The sequence below is a fragment of the Lynx rufus genome, unplaced genomic scaffold (assembly GCF_022079265.1).
Source record: "Lynx rufus isolate CCGP_SWC_20201006 ecotype Redwood Valley unplaced genomic scaffold, mLynRuf1.p SCAF_6, whole genome shotgun sequence".
Classification (NCBI taxonomy): Eukaryota; Metazoa; Chordata; class Mammalia; order Carnivora; family Felidae; genus Lynx; species Lynx rufus.
The window spans coordinates 92712991-92729305 of record NW_025814878.1 but is presented as its reverse complement, the minus strand read 5'-3'; the positions used below and the strand labels follow the sequence as shown (position 1 = coordinate 92729305).

General features: G+C 36.8%; 1 protein-coding gene across 1 annotated transcript in view; it reads right to left on the bottom strand.

Annotated features, from left to right (window-relative positions):
- COL21A1 (collagen type XXI alpha 1 chain) overlaps positions 1 to 16315 on the bottom strand; it is a 174616-nt gene that overhangs the window by 155330 nt on the left and 2971 nt on the right. The window lies entirely within an intron of this gene.

Sequence of the window (16315 nt, the reverse complement as noted above, 5' to 3'; positions counted from 1 at the left end):
TCTCACAGTTGGTGAAATCGAGCCCAATGTTGGGTTTCTTACTGCCCGTGTGGAAACTGCTTGGCATTCTCTCTTTCTCCCTCTCGCTCTGCCCCTCCCCTGCTCATGTGCGCTTGCTCTCTCTCAATCTTTCTCTCTCTCTCTCAAAATAAATAAACTTTAAAAAAAAATTACAAATAAGAAAAAATAATTCCATCCCTGTTAAAATGGAAATTCTCTTGGGAGACATAAACTGTTATCAGTTATTTATACTTCAGTGTAAATGAATTTCGAAGCCTGTCTTGACAGCTGGTTTTGATAAAAAGAATACATGAAGCTTGGTTGTTTAGATTGTAAGAGAGAGAAAAAATCTTCAAGAGATACAAGTTAATAAATGAATAATTACCACTGTTATCTGTCTATTCACTCAACAATATTTATGAGCACCTACTATTCTTCAGGCAATATGCTAAGTACTGAGGATACAAAGATGAAAAAGCATACATAAAGGCCTCAAAAAGCATAGGGTTTGGTGGAAAGACATCAAACATGCAGTTACCACAGAGAAGCAAAAATGTTAATGAAGGTGCGGGCAAGGTGCAAGAGGAGCTCAGAGAAATCAATACCTAAATCCGCCTGGCAGAGAGGAGACAGGAAAGTTTTCCAAGATGAGGTAGAGTTTGACTTGTACCCTAAGCAGAATCAGGGATTTTATCTTCTTGGGAAGATAAGAAGACAGTACCTGGTTATGCCTGGAAACATCAAAGAGCGAGATGTGCTCAGCAAAACAATATTTCTTAAGTAAAGGTGCCCGGAGTGAAGTACCTGTGGGGTATGTATGGGAGGCAGTATCTTAGCCAGCTTGGGCTGCCATAACAAAATACCATAGCCCAGGTGGGTTAAACAACAGACATTCATTCTCTCACAGTTTTGGATATTGGAATCTGGGATCAGAATGCCAGTATATTTGGATTCTGGTGAGACCTCACTATAGGTGGGCGCCATCTTGCTGGCTATGTCTTCACTAGACCTCATCTGTGGGGAGCAGGGGTGGAGGGGAGAGGGAGGAGGGTGAGTTCTCTGGTGTCTCTTCTTATAAGAACACTATTCCTATCATATCAGAGCCCCACCCTTAAGACACATTCAGTTCATAGCAGGTGGTGAGGGAAATGAATGACAAGGATGGGGTGGGTACTTAGGAAACAAATCATGAAGAGCCTTTCGTATCAAGTAAAGAAGGATCCATTTCGTCTGTAAAGCTCATTCTAGGATTCCGGAGGGATTTTGACGCAGGGAGTGACATATTCTGTCTCACATTTTAGAAAGCTCACTATGGCTTCAAAAGGGAGAATGACGCATGGGAAATCAGATGGGCCACAGAGAGGCAGTGAGGGCCTGATGCACAACAGAGGGAATAAGAATAGAGGTGAGAGATATTCAGGAGCAAAAACAGGCCAAGTTTGACTGATTATATCAGTGTGGAGAGGAGAAATGAGAATGACCCCAGCTCTGGCTTATGCATCTAAAAGATTGCAATGTTCTTTCCTGAAAGAAAGAACTCAAGAAGGAAAACCCAATTTGTTTGCTGGGGGATATAGGAGAGAAAATTAAAACCTTATCAGTTTTCAGGAAAATTAAGTATAAGTTTCATATGTGGTATGTACATATGGAATTGTTTACTTGGCAGCGGAGTATACGAACTCACCATGTCCCAGGAGTAGAGTAATGGGAGATAAAACTGATGCTAAGCAGAGTGAATGGATATGGATCCTACTCTGGCTTACTATCTGCTTTTGAATGCCAAAGGCTGAGATTTTCATCCATTAAAATTCTTTGTATTGAACTAAACTTAAACATGTAACAGTACAAGATTAACTAAATAAATGCTGGTTCATTTATATGATGGAGCATTACAGAGGCATGATATTCATGCATTCCAAGAATAGTTAAGGACATTAAAAAAAAAGAGAGAAAAAGCAAAATACAAAACTATATAGTAAGCTAATTATAAAAATATTTTTCACATAGAACTGTCAAAAATTGTTACCTCCAGGCAGGGGCATTACAAATATGTAATTTTTGCATTGTTTTCTCATGTTTTCCAAATTTTTTATAAAGAACATATTGTTTTAAAACCAGAAATAAACTTGTTTTTAAACTGGTATATGTTTTTAGGCAAAGTTAGTATTTTTTTAAAAAGGCTCTCTCCCACCACTAGCAGAAACATAATTATTCCCTACCAATCAGGAGATGTTAGGCCATGCTAAATAGCAAAGATTTCCAAAACTTGTAGTGCCTTGTAACAACAAAAGTTTACTTTTTGCTCCTATGATATGTCCACCCTGGTCTGGCTAGGGGCTCTGTTCCACATTCCTCATTTTAAGACCCAATCTGAAGCATATGGTCACTTGCCATGGCAGAAGTAAAGAGCTCTAACATGTCTCAAACTGGCAATTATATGTGCCAGTCCAGAAACACTAGTCAATTTCCATCAAACTCACTGGCCAGAATGAACATAGGGCTAGGAGATGTAAACCTACCATGAACCTGAAATCTATTTATTAACAGAGCTAATAATGATCATATACAACTAGAAATTCATCAGCCCCCAAAAAAAACCTATGGATTTTTTTTTGAGAAAGAGAGAGAGAGAGAGAGAGAGAGAGAGAGAATGAATGAATGCATTGCCAGATATGTCACAATGTAAAATATATTCCTGTGGGTCATGTGAAAACATTTTCAAAGTCATCATTCTGTGGGTAGACAGAAACATAACGTAGATAGAAACATAGCCACGTAGACAGAAACATAACAATTTCCATACCAGGCTCTTCTAATCCTATATTCTTGGACTACCATGAATGATTGGGAAAACTTGTTCTTCCTCCATGGTATCCATCTCAAAGAACTAAGTCCAATTTTTACCTTTTCTTTGGTATAACGCTCTCTCAGTAATAAATTAAGACAGCATGAAGTAACTTATGTTGTTAGCACCTTCTGAGAGTATTAGTTTCATTACTTTTAATTTCTCCTAAAATAAAAAATTTCAAGTTTCAAAATATTTCCCTTAATTATACAGATCCTCACTTTATTGGTTTGTTAGGAATATACACAATCTTATATTAATTTAAATGGCATTCTTGACCAAGAGAATGGTAATAAAACTTTTTTACTTTGTATGGGTATTAACTTCTAAAACATTATCATGAATGATTATCAGGCTTACTTATGTTTTGATGTTTAAGGGGAGAATCCACATTTCAAAATGGCAAAATACCTATTGTACGCAACTCTGGTCACAGAATTAATATTCCCAATTTTCAATATTCCACTTTTTATCTTCAACTAAGGAGATACAAATTTGAAATATGCATACTCCATATGTTTGTTTTTGGGGCAAGTACAATGTTTGTCAATTTAATTTCAAATTTCTCATTTCCAAAATGAATCCTTCTATTACTCTTTCTTCCATCCATGGGAAATGTTTATAAATGCTTATGTAAATGCATGAGCTTCAACCAGTCATTATTTTCAACCCTTCCCCCCAAATACCCTGCCATACTTTTTCCTACCTCCCCTTCACAGCACTACCAGTTCCAAAGCCATCCTTTTGTTTCTACAGAGAAAATACTGGTTAAACCGCCAAGAATAACGAAATGCCTCATGTAGTACAAGCTTCTTTTACCTCCCAAATGGCTCCACTGCCACTTAATTAGATATGCCAGAGAGGCTTCCTGAGGGAAAAAAAGAGTCAACGGGAGCTAATACAATCTACCGTCCTGACATTCAAGAGAACCAAATAAAACATGACTCAGTGCATTTAAAAGAATGGAAAATGAAAAGACCATCCTCAAAAATAAACTAGTGTGCAATTTTTTACCATATAAAAGGAAGCTCTGGTATGGAAAAATGATGAACATCCCGCATTTGTTAATTGAGGAAGCATTATATTCAGTTTAGTAACAGTAACTTGTTTAAAAATGATGAATCATAATACTCTGTTCCTTCCTGGCCTTATGCAGCTAGGTGAGGGGAAAAGAGGATTGTACTGGCAGCTGGACCCTCCACATCCCAGCAAGGCCTCTAAGACACTACAAGAATCTGAGCAAGAAAGCAAGCTCAGCAGGATGTCAGTAGCTCCTCTTTAAGACCAGGAGGTGAGGACACGAGTGAGGATCTCTTCCACTTTAAATTTTCTGCAGTCCTACTCTCTTAAATAACTTACCTAATTATTTATTCCATTAAATACAAGATTAATAATTAGCTTCTTTAAACCAAAAAAAAAACAAAAACAAAAAAAAAAAACAAAAGGTCATCTCTTGCCATTATTCCAAACTGGATCTACTATTATGAATTTTCTATAAATTAACATCTTGTAATCAAAATTACCATACCCATAGCATTTCTTTTACATTCAGAGAGCTCCAAAGACAAGCACAGTATCATTCTGATCATTCTCTTTTTGTGATAGTTACTCTTTTTATGGTAATCAGACAAAAAGCAGCTCCTTGGAAATCCTCCTCCTTTTAAACAAATGAAAAGCACTATACAAATCCAACTAAATGCTTATAGTTTGGTTTTGAACCCTAAATGTATAATTTCTTAAACTATTTTACATAGTTCTCCCCCAACACACACACACAACGACAGCAAATACATACTAGTCAAATTTGGATCAAATCTGGATTATCTGACAACTGGGTGGCAAGAAACAAGTAGTACAGATCTTCTTAAATGGTCGAGAGTTTGGGAAAATATACAGTTGGGCATTGGAATGTGTTTTATTCTTCTATTTGAATAAAACAATTCCTGGCACTCTAGAAATTGGCAATAATGTACTTCAAACTGAGTAAATAATGAAACTATCCTAGGAAAAAACCAACCCAAGAGAACTAGAAAACAGTTTAGTTTGTAAATATTTTGGTTCACATCTTGGAATTGAGAAGAGTATGCTCTGTTTAAAACAGTATTTTTAAATCCCTGCTATATAAGACTAGTGTGTTAAAGAGAATGAATTATAGGAGGTGACACTGTCATTAAATATTTATAAAAATTCTTGCAGAAAGGAGCCCTAACAGGGATCACAACACACAAACTCAAGATCGTATTATTACTATATAATTTCCCCCTACAATGCAAGATACTCATGACTTGGGAAACTCTCATAACTCACTGCTCACTCTGAACTTGGTTGGTTCCATTCTCTTATAGAGATTTTCAAATTCAATCGTCTAAAGCAGAAACAGCTGCACTGGACTTTGTTCATGCTGGAAAACTGACATTTCTCTAGCAAGCGCCAAGTGCAGTCTCAGAATTACAGTATGTCAGACTTTATCCAAAAGGAGATGCTCTTATTTTCGTACATCATCCAAATGTTGTTCAGAAGAAACTGCAAACAAGATCCCTGAAGTCATATTAACCAGTGTCCCAAAGGAACAATTATGGCTGTCCACATATTGTTTGGTCCAAAATATTCATTTCATAGCAGAAGTAGTAAAGCAGGTACCAAAATGAGTTCTTCTCCTTTCAACAATTACAGGTGTTTTAGAATATTGTCGGATTAGCACTGAACATGATGTCTTCACAACTCCATGCCCTATACTGCTGCGAAGGTCAGAGGAAACATATTACTCAGAGCTAAAAGAAAAAGTATTCTCAGAGCAGGAGGAGGAAAAGTTCCCAGAAAGAGATAGAGTAGGAAGTGATTTGCACGAATGAGGAAGAACAAATGGCCTGTTGGACATTATTCAACTCTTTTCCATTTGTATCCACAGGAAGCCCTGAGTATGGGCTCTTAGACTGAATTGGCAAAGCAATTTCAGGTAAATTCCCCACTAGCAAAACCGGAGAGAAACAGGAAAAAGCCATGTCCAGAAGAGATTAGAATGCCCAACTCCACAATCATTAGGGGCAAGCTATGGGAAACGGGACAAAAAATCCATATGGTAGTAAATACAAAATCACAAACACAAAGATATGAACAAATATTCAATAAAAACTACCATCATCATAGAGGAAGACACAAAAATAGAAAATATAGTAACTAACACCCATAGAAAGAGTTAATACAGTCAAAAGACAACTGGCTTAAATGTACTTAATATATTCAAAAGTATATGTGAGAATATTTGACTATGGACATTAATATATTGAGAGATACCTGAGATAACTGAAAAGGAAAGGAGTGAAACAGAAAGTCAAGTGAAAGAATTCTACCAAGTTACGATGCGAAAGGACATTAATTTTATAAAATATTAAAAAAGAATTTTCAGAAGGAAAAAAATTAAAAGACATATGAAGAAATAATGGAAGAAAAGCTTTCAGAGCTAAATAAAGACCTGAATCTTCAGACTTAAAGTGTCTCACAAGTTACAAATTGCTTGAATGTGGGGGGAAAAAGACCTCTTTTAGACACATACTGGTGAAATATCATAATTCAAAGGATAAAGAAAAAAATCTTAAGTGTTTTTATGGGGTGGGGGAGAGAGGAAATAGAGAGGATACTTATTTGCTCTCTCCAAAAAAAATTACTAGGGGATAAACAAAATTAAGAGCTAGTTGTAAGATGTAATTTTTTTTCACTTAAAAGGATTTGCCCCCTACCCCTAACATTCCTCCAAGTTAAACTTCTGTCTAAAATTATTACTGAAAAAAAATTAATAATGTGCTAGAAATACAAGCTCTCAAACTGGTAGCTGGTGGGGAGTGGGAGATGGAGGGTGGTCAAGATGAGAGAAATCATGTACATAAGATAAGTTATCTGAGGGAGGGGAACAGATACTAACTAGCTATTAGTAGGAAAATATGCTTTAATTTATATAAAGAAATAGAATGATAACTATTATTATATAAACAGGAATAAAATTTCCAGAGATAACTGGTAAGGGAAGAAAAGGAAACAAATTTAATTCCAAACAAAGACAGAAAAAATAACAGTAATAATTATAATCAAGAACAAGAAAGCATGATAAAAACAGAAAACAAAGGAAAATGCAAAGAAAGAGAGTCCAAACATTTTAGCAATCATAAAACGTTTAATGGGTTAAATTTAGTATTTAGCATTTAGAGGTTTCAAATTGTAGGTTTTTTTTTTTTTTTTTTAAGGTCCTCCTGCATGCTGCTTACAAGAAACCCACCTACAACATGTGTTAAGTTCCAAGAACACTTCAAATCAAACTCACCTGTACTTCTTTGATGGGAGTACTAAGGTGACATCAGAAGAATACTGTGCTCAAGAGATTACAAAAATGAAAACAAATTAAATCTAAGCTTAATATAAAACAAAATGGCTCCCCAACGGAGAGTAACACCTAATGCCAACATGGTAGAAGGTTTCTAGTGATGGTGTTTAGAATTCTGCCACTTCCAGTTAATTGGTTACTGTAATTTGGGTAAGAGCACTGATGACCTGCAAATGAAAATTCCAAACAAAGCAGAGCTAAGAAAGACCTCTGGATGAATGAATAAAAGACTTTGGATTTTAAAAGATCACACCTGGATAAATAATGGACCAACTGCCACAAGACAAAATTCAAAAGAAACACAAAAAAATCCTGGGCTCCAAAATCTGGAGTATAGAAGGCTCAGTAGGAATCTGTTGGCCTCACAGCTGGAGGTCCAAATAGACTAAAAGGTCTTAGCTAATGGTAAACTGAAGTCATTATTGTAAACTGGCTGCCAACAATTAGTTTGCTCTTGGGCTACACCCTTTCTATTCAGCAACCAATGGTCAGACAGAATCAAGCTTCAAATGTGTCTAGAGAAGGCTGAGGAGACTGGAGATGTAACTGCAAACAACTACAAAAAAGAAGCAGTGTCAGAAATCTGATGTTTCACTTTGTTAGAAATAAGCCCGTCAACCCAATCAAAGGAGGGACACAGAGACTTGGAGCACAGCCAAGCCAGGCTTTTATCACCATTGTTGCAAGAGTGGATGTCTGAGGGACAGGCACACTCTGGGCAGTTACAGCAGACAACTTATCTCCCAGCATGCAAGTCCCTCCCCTGATTCCTCATTGACTGAGTACTACAGAGGTCACAGCCTTACCCAGACATGGCCTGTGCCCATATAAGGCAAAAAGTAGTCTGATTGGAACAAGTCTACATTCCCTGAGGTGACACAGACACTTCAGTTCTTTGGCACATGCTCATTGCAAAGCCCATGAAAATAAGCCCGCAAAAGGGAGAGGGGAAGAAGAACCAGAAGCGCAGTATCCAGGGGTTTGGGACGCCAAGGGGTGGGGGGCAATTCATACATATTTCCAATAGGTTGTAAATCTACTGTTAACTAGACGGCTCAGCTTTTATTTGTATTTCTGAAAATGAATCATCTCCCTTACTTCTCATAAGTTGTCTTCAAATACTGGCAAGGCTGCCACGTGGAAAAGAAATTAAGATTCTCCCTGTCACTCCCAGAGTACGGAATTAGGACCAGTGCCTGGAAACTCCAGGAAGGAAGTTTTCAGTTTAATTTTAAAAAGTTTTTAATAAATGGAGATGTCCCTCAAACTGAAAATTTCCCATCACTAGACGTGTCTGCAATTGGACAATACTCAGTAGGTACGCTACAGGGATAAGCATTACTGGTATCAACAGCATTTATACTGTAAACAATTATTTTTAAGATAATTTCCAAACCTATGATTTATGTTGACTGGGGTGTGTATCTAAACTGAATCATTTATCCAAACTGCACCATGCTTCTAGAAGCAGGTTCTATGAAGCACATCATGACAAAAACAGACCACACCGTCCACAGTGCCTACCACCAGTATTAGACCATTTAGAGCTCCATTACAGTTTTATTTTGCCTCCTAAAAATTATACTTGAAATAGTCCATCTCCAAATGGTATCATAAGCAACCTGGGGTCATGATCAACGTCAATCTATTAGGTGCCCTGGTAGCCACTGAAATTAAACTTGCTGACTCATCACTTCTCTTGTTTTGGGTTGTTGTTGGGTTTTTTTCCTCTTCATATAGCACATAGTCAATGTTTTTATAATCAGCAACATGTCCTTGTTGTGAAAATAATGAAATACACAGGAATGGTTTCCTTGGGAGTTTCTATATCTCCCCTCCCCCTTGATATATCAAAATTGCTGCATTTTTCCATTTAAAACTTCCCAACTCCCTAGTGAGAATCACGGATACAGAAACTGAAACCCATTCTTGTGGATTTTGCAGGTAATAAAATACACCTTGTTTCTTTCTCCTTTTACCTTAGAACATACCGATAGATGGCTCTGAGGAAACAGAAATCCCAGAAGATTTTTAAGAGAGAAAAATCAAAACATATAGTTCTTTAGAGTCTAGAGTAATAAAGATTAGCAAAGTCTTGCACTCAAGAGAAGCAAGGCTACATGTCCTCATCACTAAGGTCTGGAAACAGTACAGTATATAAGTGGATCCCTTAGGATACTGGCTAGACCAGCCTTTCTAAGAATTCGAAGTACAAAAACAATGAAACAGTAAAAACTTTCTCCTACAGCTCACTTGATGATAAATGCTCATCTTTGAAGATAAACTGGAAGACAGGATGAAGTAGAAAGTGTACACACATTTATTTTTTAAGTCATTAGTACTTAAATTAAGTTTGAAAATGTAAAATTATCTTTGTTTCTCTAGTCTTACTTAGGCTGCTTTAGGCTCAAAGTTCAGAAACATGGCAGGTTACTAGAAGGGAAATTTCAGATTCAGCTTGGCAGCCATATCCAAAATGTTTAAATGCACAAACTGATTGCATTACTCAAACTTAGTATTTAACAATGTAATACGTCTGGCTAAAAATTGTCCAATGTGAAATTACACTACCCAGCTAAAAATTAAAAATATTTAGAGGTATAGTTAAGGAAACACAGATGCACAAAATGGCTTTAACTATTCTATATCGGTAACTGGCCATTCATTTAATTGATTTAAAATGAATTAAAGATCAAAAATATTCACATTTTCAAAAAAAAAAAAAAAAAAGAGGTTAGAGTGGAAGAGAGCCAAAGCATAAGAGACTCTTAAAAACTGAGAACAAACTGAGGATTGATGGGGGGTGGGAGGGAGGGGTGGGTGGGTGATGGGTATTGAGGAGGGCACCTGTTGGGATGAGCACTGGGTGTTGTATGGAAACAAATTTGACAATAAACTTCATATATTGAAAAAAAAAGATCAAAAATATTCACATTTTCTTCCAGGGTTCTGACATGTATAGCCTAAAAATAATTGATTCTGATCTCCCAGTGCCTCCCTAACTTTCCTCTGTCAGGCCTCAGTCAGTTGAATTCAATTAATCATGGGGTTTTTTTTGTTTTGTTTTCTGGGCTTTTTTTTTTTTGGTTTGGTTTTTCATCTAATAGACTAAGTATTAAGTCCAAATACTTTGTAGAAACCTATGTATATCATATATGTAGAACTCACCACGGTTCTGAGAACACAGATCCAACTACAGATGCTAATAGTAAACATTCAGACTAACAGGTCTAGTGGGGGCAATTAATACACGAATGCAAATAAAACAACCTTCTTAAAGGACCCTACTGTAAGCAGCAATAAAACAGGGTGAGGGGCTTTGTGATGTGATGTCCAAAGCATCCATGGGGAAATTTGCTAAGAGAATACGAGTCTTTGAGGACAGGGATCGTGTCTCATTTATTGCTACATCAATAAGATCTAGTTTAAACTACAGAAAGAAGTAAAAAATATATTTTCCGTGTGGATGGATTAATGCATTTCCTATACAAATGCACTGAAATCCAGGCTGCAACAGTACAAAGGCACCTGGCTGACAAAGCAAATGGATACTCAAATCCAGGGCTACACCTGCACATTGAAATGGCTGTCTTCTAATTTTCACAAAGCTGTGATAATGGGCTATCTATGGCCCTGACCAAAGAGATCTCTGTAATTGCTAAATCCAGGAGCTCGTCACAAACCACCTCGAACTACAAACAAGACTTGAGGATACCCTCAATCCCATGAAACCACCATAGTGACCTTCTGGGACTGTGCCATCTAGCAAAGAAGGACAGTCTTGCAGACTCTAGATCAATACTCACAGTCAAAAGGTGTTGCTCTCAAAGGCCTCTGTTACTGCTGCTAGTGCACTGCCAACTTCAGGAGACTCCATCCCCTGCGTCCACACTTTCCTCTCCCCCATCCCAACATGGACAATGGCAAAAATCTACATGTGCCTCTTCATGACCCAAGTTGTACAGAGGATATTTTCATCCAAATTAGTAACATGTTTTCCAAAAGATAGATATCCAAGTCCCAAGTGTGATAAAGCTGAGAAGCAGGGAGAATACTATACTTAGTATAACAAATTTGAGCTAACTTGAGTACTTTTTATCTGCCAGGCACTATGCTGAGGTGTTAATTTGAATTATTCCATTTAACCCTCCTGACCACACTAGGAAGTAGGTCCTATGCTCCTGACTTGACAGAAGGGCAAATTAAGCTTTACAAAGTTAAATACCAAGCACAAGGTCACACAGGTGCTAGGTGTCAGGGACACGACTACACAACACCCATGATCTCAGCTATTATCTTACATGCCCTCAACATCTTAGAACACAGAATATTCTTTGGTCCTTCACAAGGAATAATAAACTGATATTCTGCTGTTAGAAAAACATTCTTTGTCATTTTAGCCATGATTTACCATCTGTAATTCATAGTAAAGCCATGCTTTACCGTCTGTGTCTTGTTTTTAAAAGCATATGTGGCACAATATGTACTTTATGAATTACAAGAACATAAACTAATCACACTGTAATATCATCTCTCATTTGTATGAGAAATCCAAATTACAGTTTCAAGTGTTTCCATCTATAAGTCATTAGGCATTCATTTTTGCATTATAAAAGTAACACACGTATATTAAAAAATAGACAAAACACAGAAAAGCAGAAAGAAAATACCATTCTACCAACCAAACACAACTGTTAACGTTTTGAGAAACAGGCAATTCAGAGCTCAAAAATATAATTTCATTACTCATATAAACCTGATTTCCCCCACAAACCCATAATTCAGCATCAGGAAAAAAAATGTTTTCAAGTGTTGACAAGACCAATTTCTTTAAATATAATCCCCCACAAGGAGGCCGAAGAAAATTTTGTTTAGCCATCATGAAAAGGCATTTACAATTTTCTTGAAATAAAAAGATCTGTTATCTCATTATTCCTCGTCCACTGTTGTCCATCTTCAGTGAACACTGAAAAAGCATGTTCATAGAAATTTTAGAAATGCATTCTACATTTCCCAGTAGACTAATTTCCTAAAGGATTCTATCCCACGTTAACTTAAACTCTATATATAGATGTCCTACGCTGAAATTCTTTACATGCCCCATGATGGCCTCAAACGGTGTTTTGGTATGTAAAAACATACAAAGAGCGAAATGAAAGACTTTACAATCACACCTGCCCAGCTGTCCCTTACTGTAGGCTCTTCCAAGCTACTACCTTTCAGGGAGTTGGTGGCAGGCTGGGATGAGAATCCAGGTTTCCCGTTTCCTAGTCTAGGGCCTTCTTGGGAATAGTAAGAGCATTTATTGATTTAGTATTTGACATGTAAGTATTACTATTACTGTTTAAATGGCAGTATAGAAGTGACACATAACTTAGACAGTAGGTACCTACTTGGCCCACTACATACTACTCACCTGCTTGCTTCCATTAAATAGACAGACTTTGAATTAGGTTCCAGGTGCCTCTAATTCCCTGCAAGAATATGAACGCTGCCTCTTCTTTTCACCCCTGCTCCCTCCTCATTCCAAAGAAACCCAAGTAGGAACTCTACCTATACCATTCTAGTGAAGACAGTGACCGTGTCATCCCTGCTTCCCCCAGTTTTTATTTCACTCTTTTTCATTTCAAACCTTAGTCCAAAGGTGCTAGCTCACAAGTGTTTTGAACAGCAGAACTGTCAAAGGAGCTATAAAATGGAGAAAAGGCAGACTGCCCAAGGCAAAGGGAAATTTCTCCAGAAAGTGGTGAAGTGCATACATTCTCAGGACCCTAGGTGTTAATCTTCTCCACAGTGCCTCTCTCTAGAATCAACTCTCCCTTCTTGCCAAGATACCCTTCAAATCATATTCAACCCTTTCTAAAGATTGATACATGGTAGCATGTCAAGTGTCAGTCAAAAATGGTTGAAGAAACTAAGTGACACATCAGGCAGTGACTGATAATTCTAAATTTAAATCAGAACTATTTTTGTATTATGCATTTTTTTCACTTATAGAAATTTACAAAATGTTATTTTTATATAATAAATTGAAGGGAGTTTCTCACGAAAGAAAGAAAGAAAGAAAGAAAGAAAGAAAGAAAGAAAGAAAGAGAAAGAAAGAAAACTGCCAATTGGCTATTTATAGACTTACTAAACTGAACTTAGCAACTTCTAAGAATCCCCCTAGGATAGCCAAGCACAGAGTGAGCGCTTGATCATTATTTGATGACTGGCTGAACACTTACAAAGAATGTTCCTGTCTTAATATTCTATTTAATTCTGGATACTACTGGAAAACACAGGCCTAGACATATCCCACAAAGTGGAATCAAATTCTCTTCCTAATAAAGTAGCAAAATACATATATAATAGGATTTTGTATTTTTGAAAGTATTTCAAAAGTTGTTTCAATCATTGAATCATCTATGGATTTGAAAGTTATAACAATATGACACCTACATTCTGGTGTTTATATTTGCCCCAACAGTGTAATAAAACATTTAAAAACTAAATTTCCAAAGAATATTTTTAGAACAACTTTCTAAAAGCTAAAACTTCACTAGAACTTCCTTTTACTTTGGATTTAAAAAAAATTGTTGGTCCTTTATCTTTTCTTCTTGCCACCGATAACTCTAAAAACAGTTAACAAATAGCATAACTTTGCAATCATGGCTGAATTGACCTAGATCAAAACAACACACACAAATCAAAACAAAAACTAAACACTGAATCAAACACAAGCAACTGGCAGTATTCCCAGAAGGTCACTAAACTTGGACTTGAGAAAATTGTCAACGTTTCCTGAAATTTTCAAAGATATCTCTGAGTTTTTTCATTAGAAAAACCAAAATGCCAAAGAAACAACAAAGAGAAAAAACTAAATTGAATCATTAGAAAAGACAAACCTAGTAGGAAAAAAATCCTTTTCCCAACTGACAGCTATAAATTTATTAGCTTGGCATTGTGGACATATTGTTTTCTGTGGTTTTCATTAAGAAAATCTTTTGAATAAATAACTCTGAATGCAAACTGGTTAAGTGGGATGGGTAGATCTGTAGCATTCCAAAAGCATTCTCGATCTTGGATTATGTGCCTTTGACACATCATCTGACTTTTCAGAAGGCAAAGTAGTTGAATGAAAAATGTACTGAGTAGAACACAGGAAATCTGATTTGTTATCCAGTGCTATACATGAGCCTTTCACCAAGAATGATGCCTCCAAGCCTCCGTTTCCTCTTTATATTACAAAAATTATAATACCCTTTAGCATTCTAAAAATTCTGAGTACCTGGGAATCCCACGGATATTAATGTGTGATGTTACAGAACATGTTAAGAACATGATTACTCCTTTTCACAGTACATTAACCCAACTGATTATTTTTTAAATCAGCTTGGGCACCAAAATTCTAAAAAAATCTCCTCAGGTGATACCAACGTGCAGTCAAGCCTGGGAACCAGTGGGTTAAAGCAGGGATTCTCAAAGTGTGGTCTTTGGCCAGCAGCAAAAGCATCTGGGAACTTTTAGAAATGGTATTCAAAATGTTGTATTATTTTCTGAGAAACTTGAAGTACTTCACTTATTATGAAACAAATTCCCCCACTATTTAATACAGAAAAGCCATCACATGAACATAACCTATACTATTTTTTTCTTAGGATCCAATTTTCAGAGGTAAAAACAGAAAAGAGAGCTGCCACTTAAACCATTCATTAATTCCAAGATAAAATAACAGTAAATTCTTATTAAGCATTTACTAAGAGTCAGGTTTATATATGCTAGCTCATTTACTCCATACAACCCTGCTGAGGGAGGTAGTGTTTCCCCAATTTTACTAATGAGGAAACAGATGCAAAAAATAAAGGTATATAACTTACCCAAGTTCAAACAACTAATTAGTGGCTAGGCAGCATGGCCGAACAGTGTCCTCAACCATAAGATGGAGAAGAAAGTTAGGGAACTCGGCCTCCATGTCTGATTCTCTGAGTGAGACCGGATCATGTGCCAGGAATAAACATTCCTCCTTTGTTTCTCACAAAAATGATAATGAATCTAGCTAAAGAATTACTACTGCATGCTAAGAAATATAATCCAAAGATAATAAATACAAAGTAAAACATAGATCCATTCCAGTGATGTGTTTTACTCACAAGACTTTCAAGATTGGCCTTCATAGTAAAACCAACCACTTTGGAACAAAATAGGCCCCTGAAACCAAGTAAATGAATGCCAGGTAACTCTCATCAAAACCCTTCTCTAAGTGAGCCAGGTTATGTAAATCAAATGCAATTAAGCTAGCCTCTCAAAGAGGATCTCTGCTCCAGTCCTTATGCCTAAAAGTTGAGAATCCTAAAATCACCGTGGGGGCATTGCAGCATTGATCATTCCTAATTGGCCACTTACCACAAGCAGTGCTGCCACATCCTGTCACTGCAAATTGCGACATCACAGGCTCTCTTGGTTCTTCAGATAAATTATCCAGAACACATAATTTGATTACTGGAAGTTTGAATTTTCTTCCACATGCCCTTCATTTTCCCCATCAAGAGATGTGCTTCTGATCTCTCCTCCCACCCCCACAGCTACTTCTCATCTCATAATGAGTGAAACAGAACACTGTACTTCTATGAAATTGTAATGACATTTACCAACATTAAGTTCTAATTATATTCAATTTGATAACATTCAATTGTAATTTCAAAAGTATCCTAATAAAGACCTGATTTCGCAAATGAAGGAGTTACTAAGATGCTTATGTGCTGGAACCTCCATTAGAGTTTAGTCTTCCAGAAGAAACGTAAGATTCGTAATAGGCAGGTATTGTTAGTTAGGTGTGAGGGTGGAGTAATAAAGCAGACGCTGGCCACACCCTCAGAGCCACCCCAAGGGTTATAATCCACACCTTCAGAGCCACTTCTAAGGGCTAAAAGAACAGGAAATGCCTAGCCACAGAGCTGACTCAAAAGTCACAAGGGGACTTTTAAGAGCTGAGAATGAGCGCAAAAGGTGCAACTTGCCCATAAGTACCTTTAAGGTCACAAAGAAAGCTCATTAGACACAGTAATAGTATAACCTCTTGCATTCAAAGATGCAAGATAAAGGCACTTTAAGTT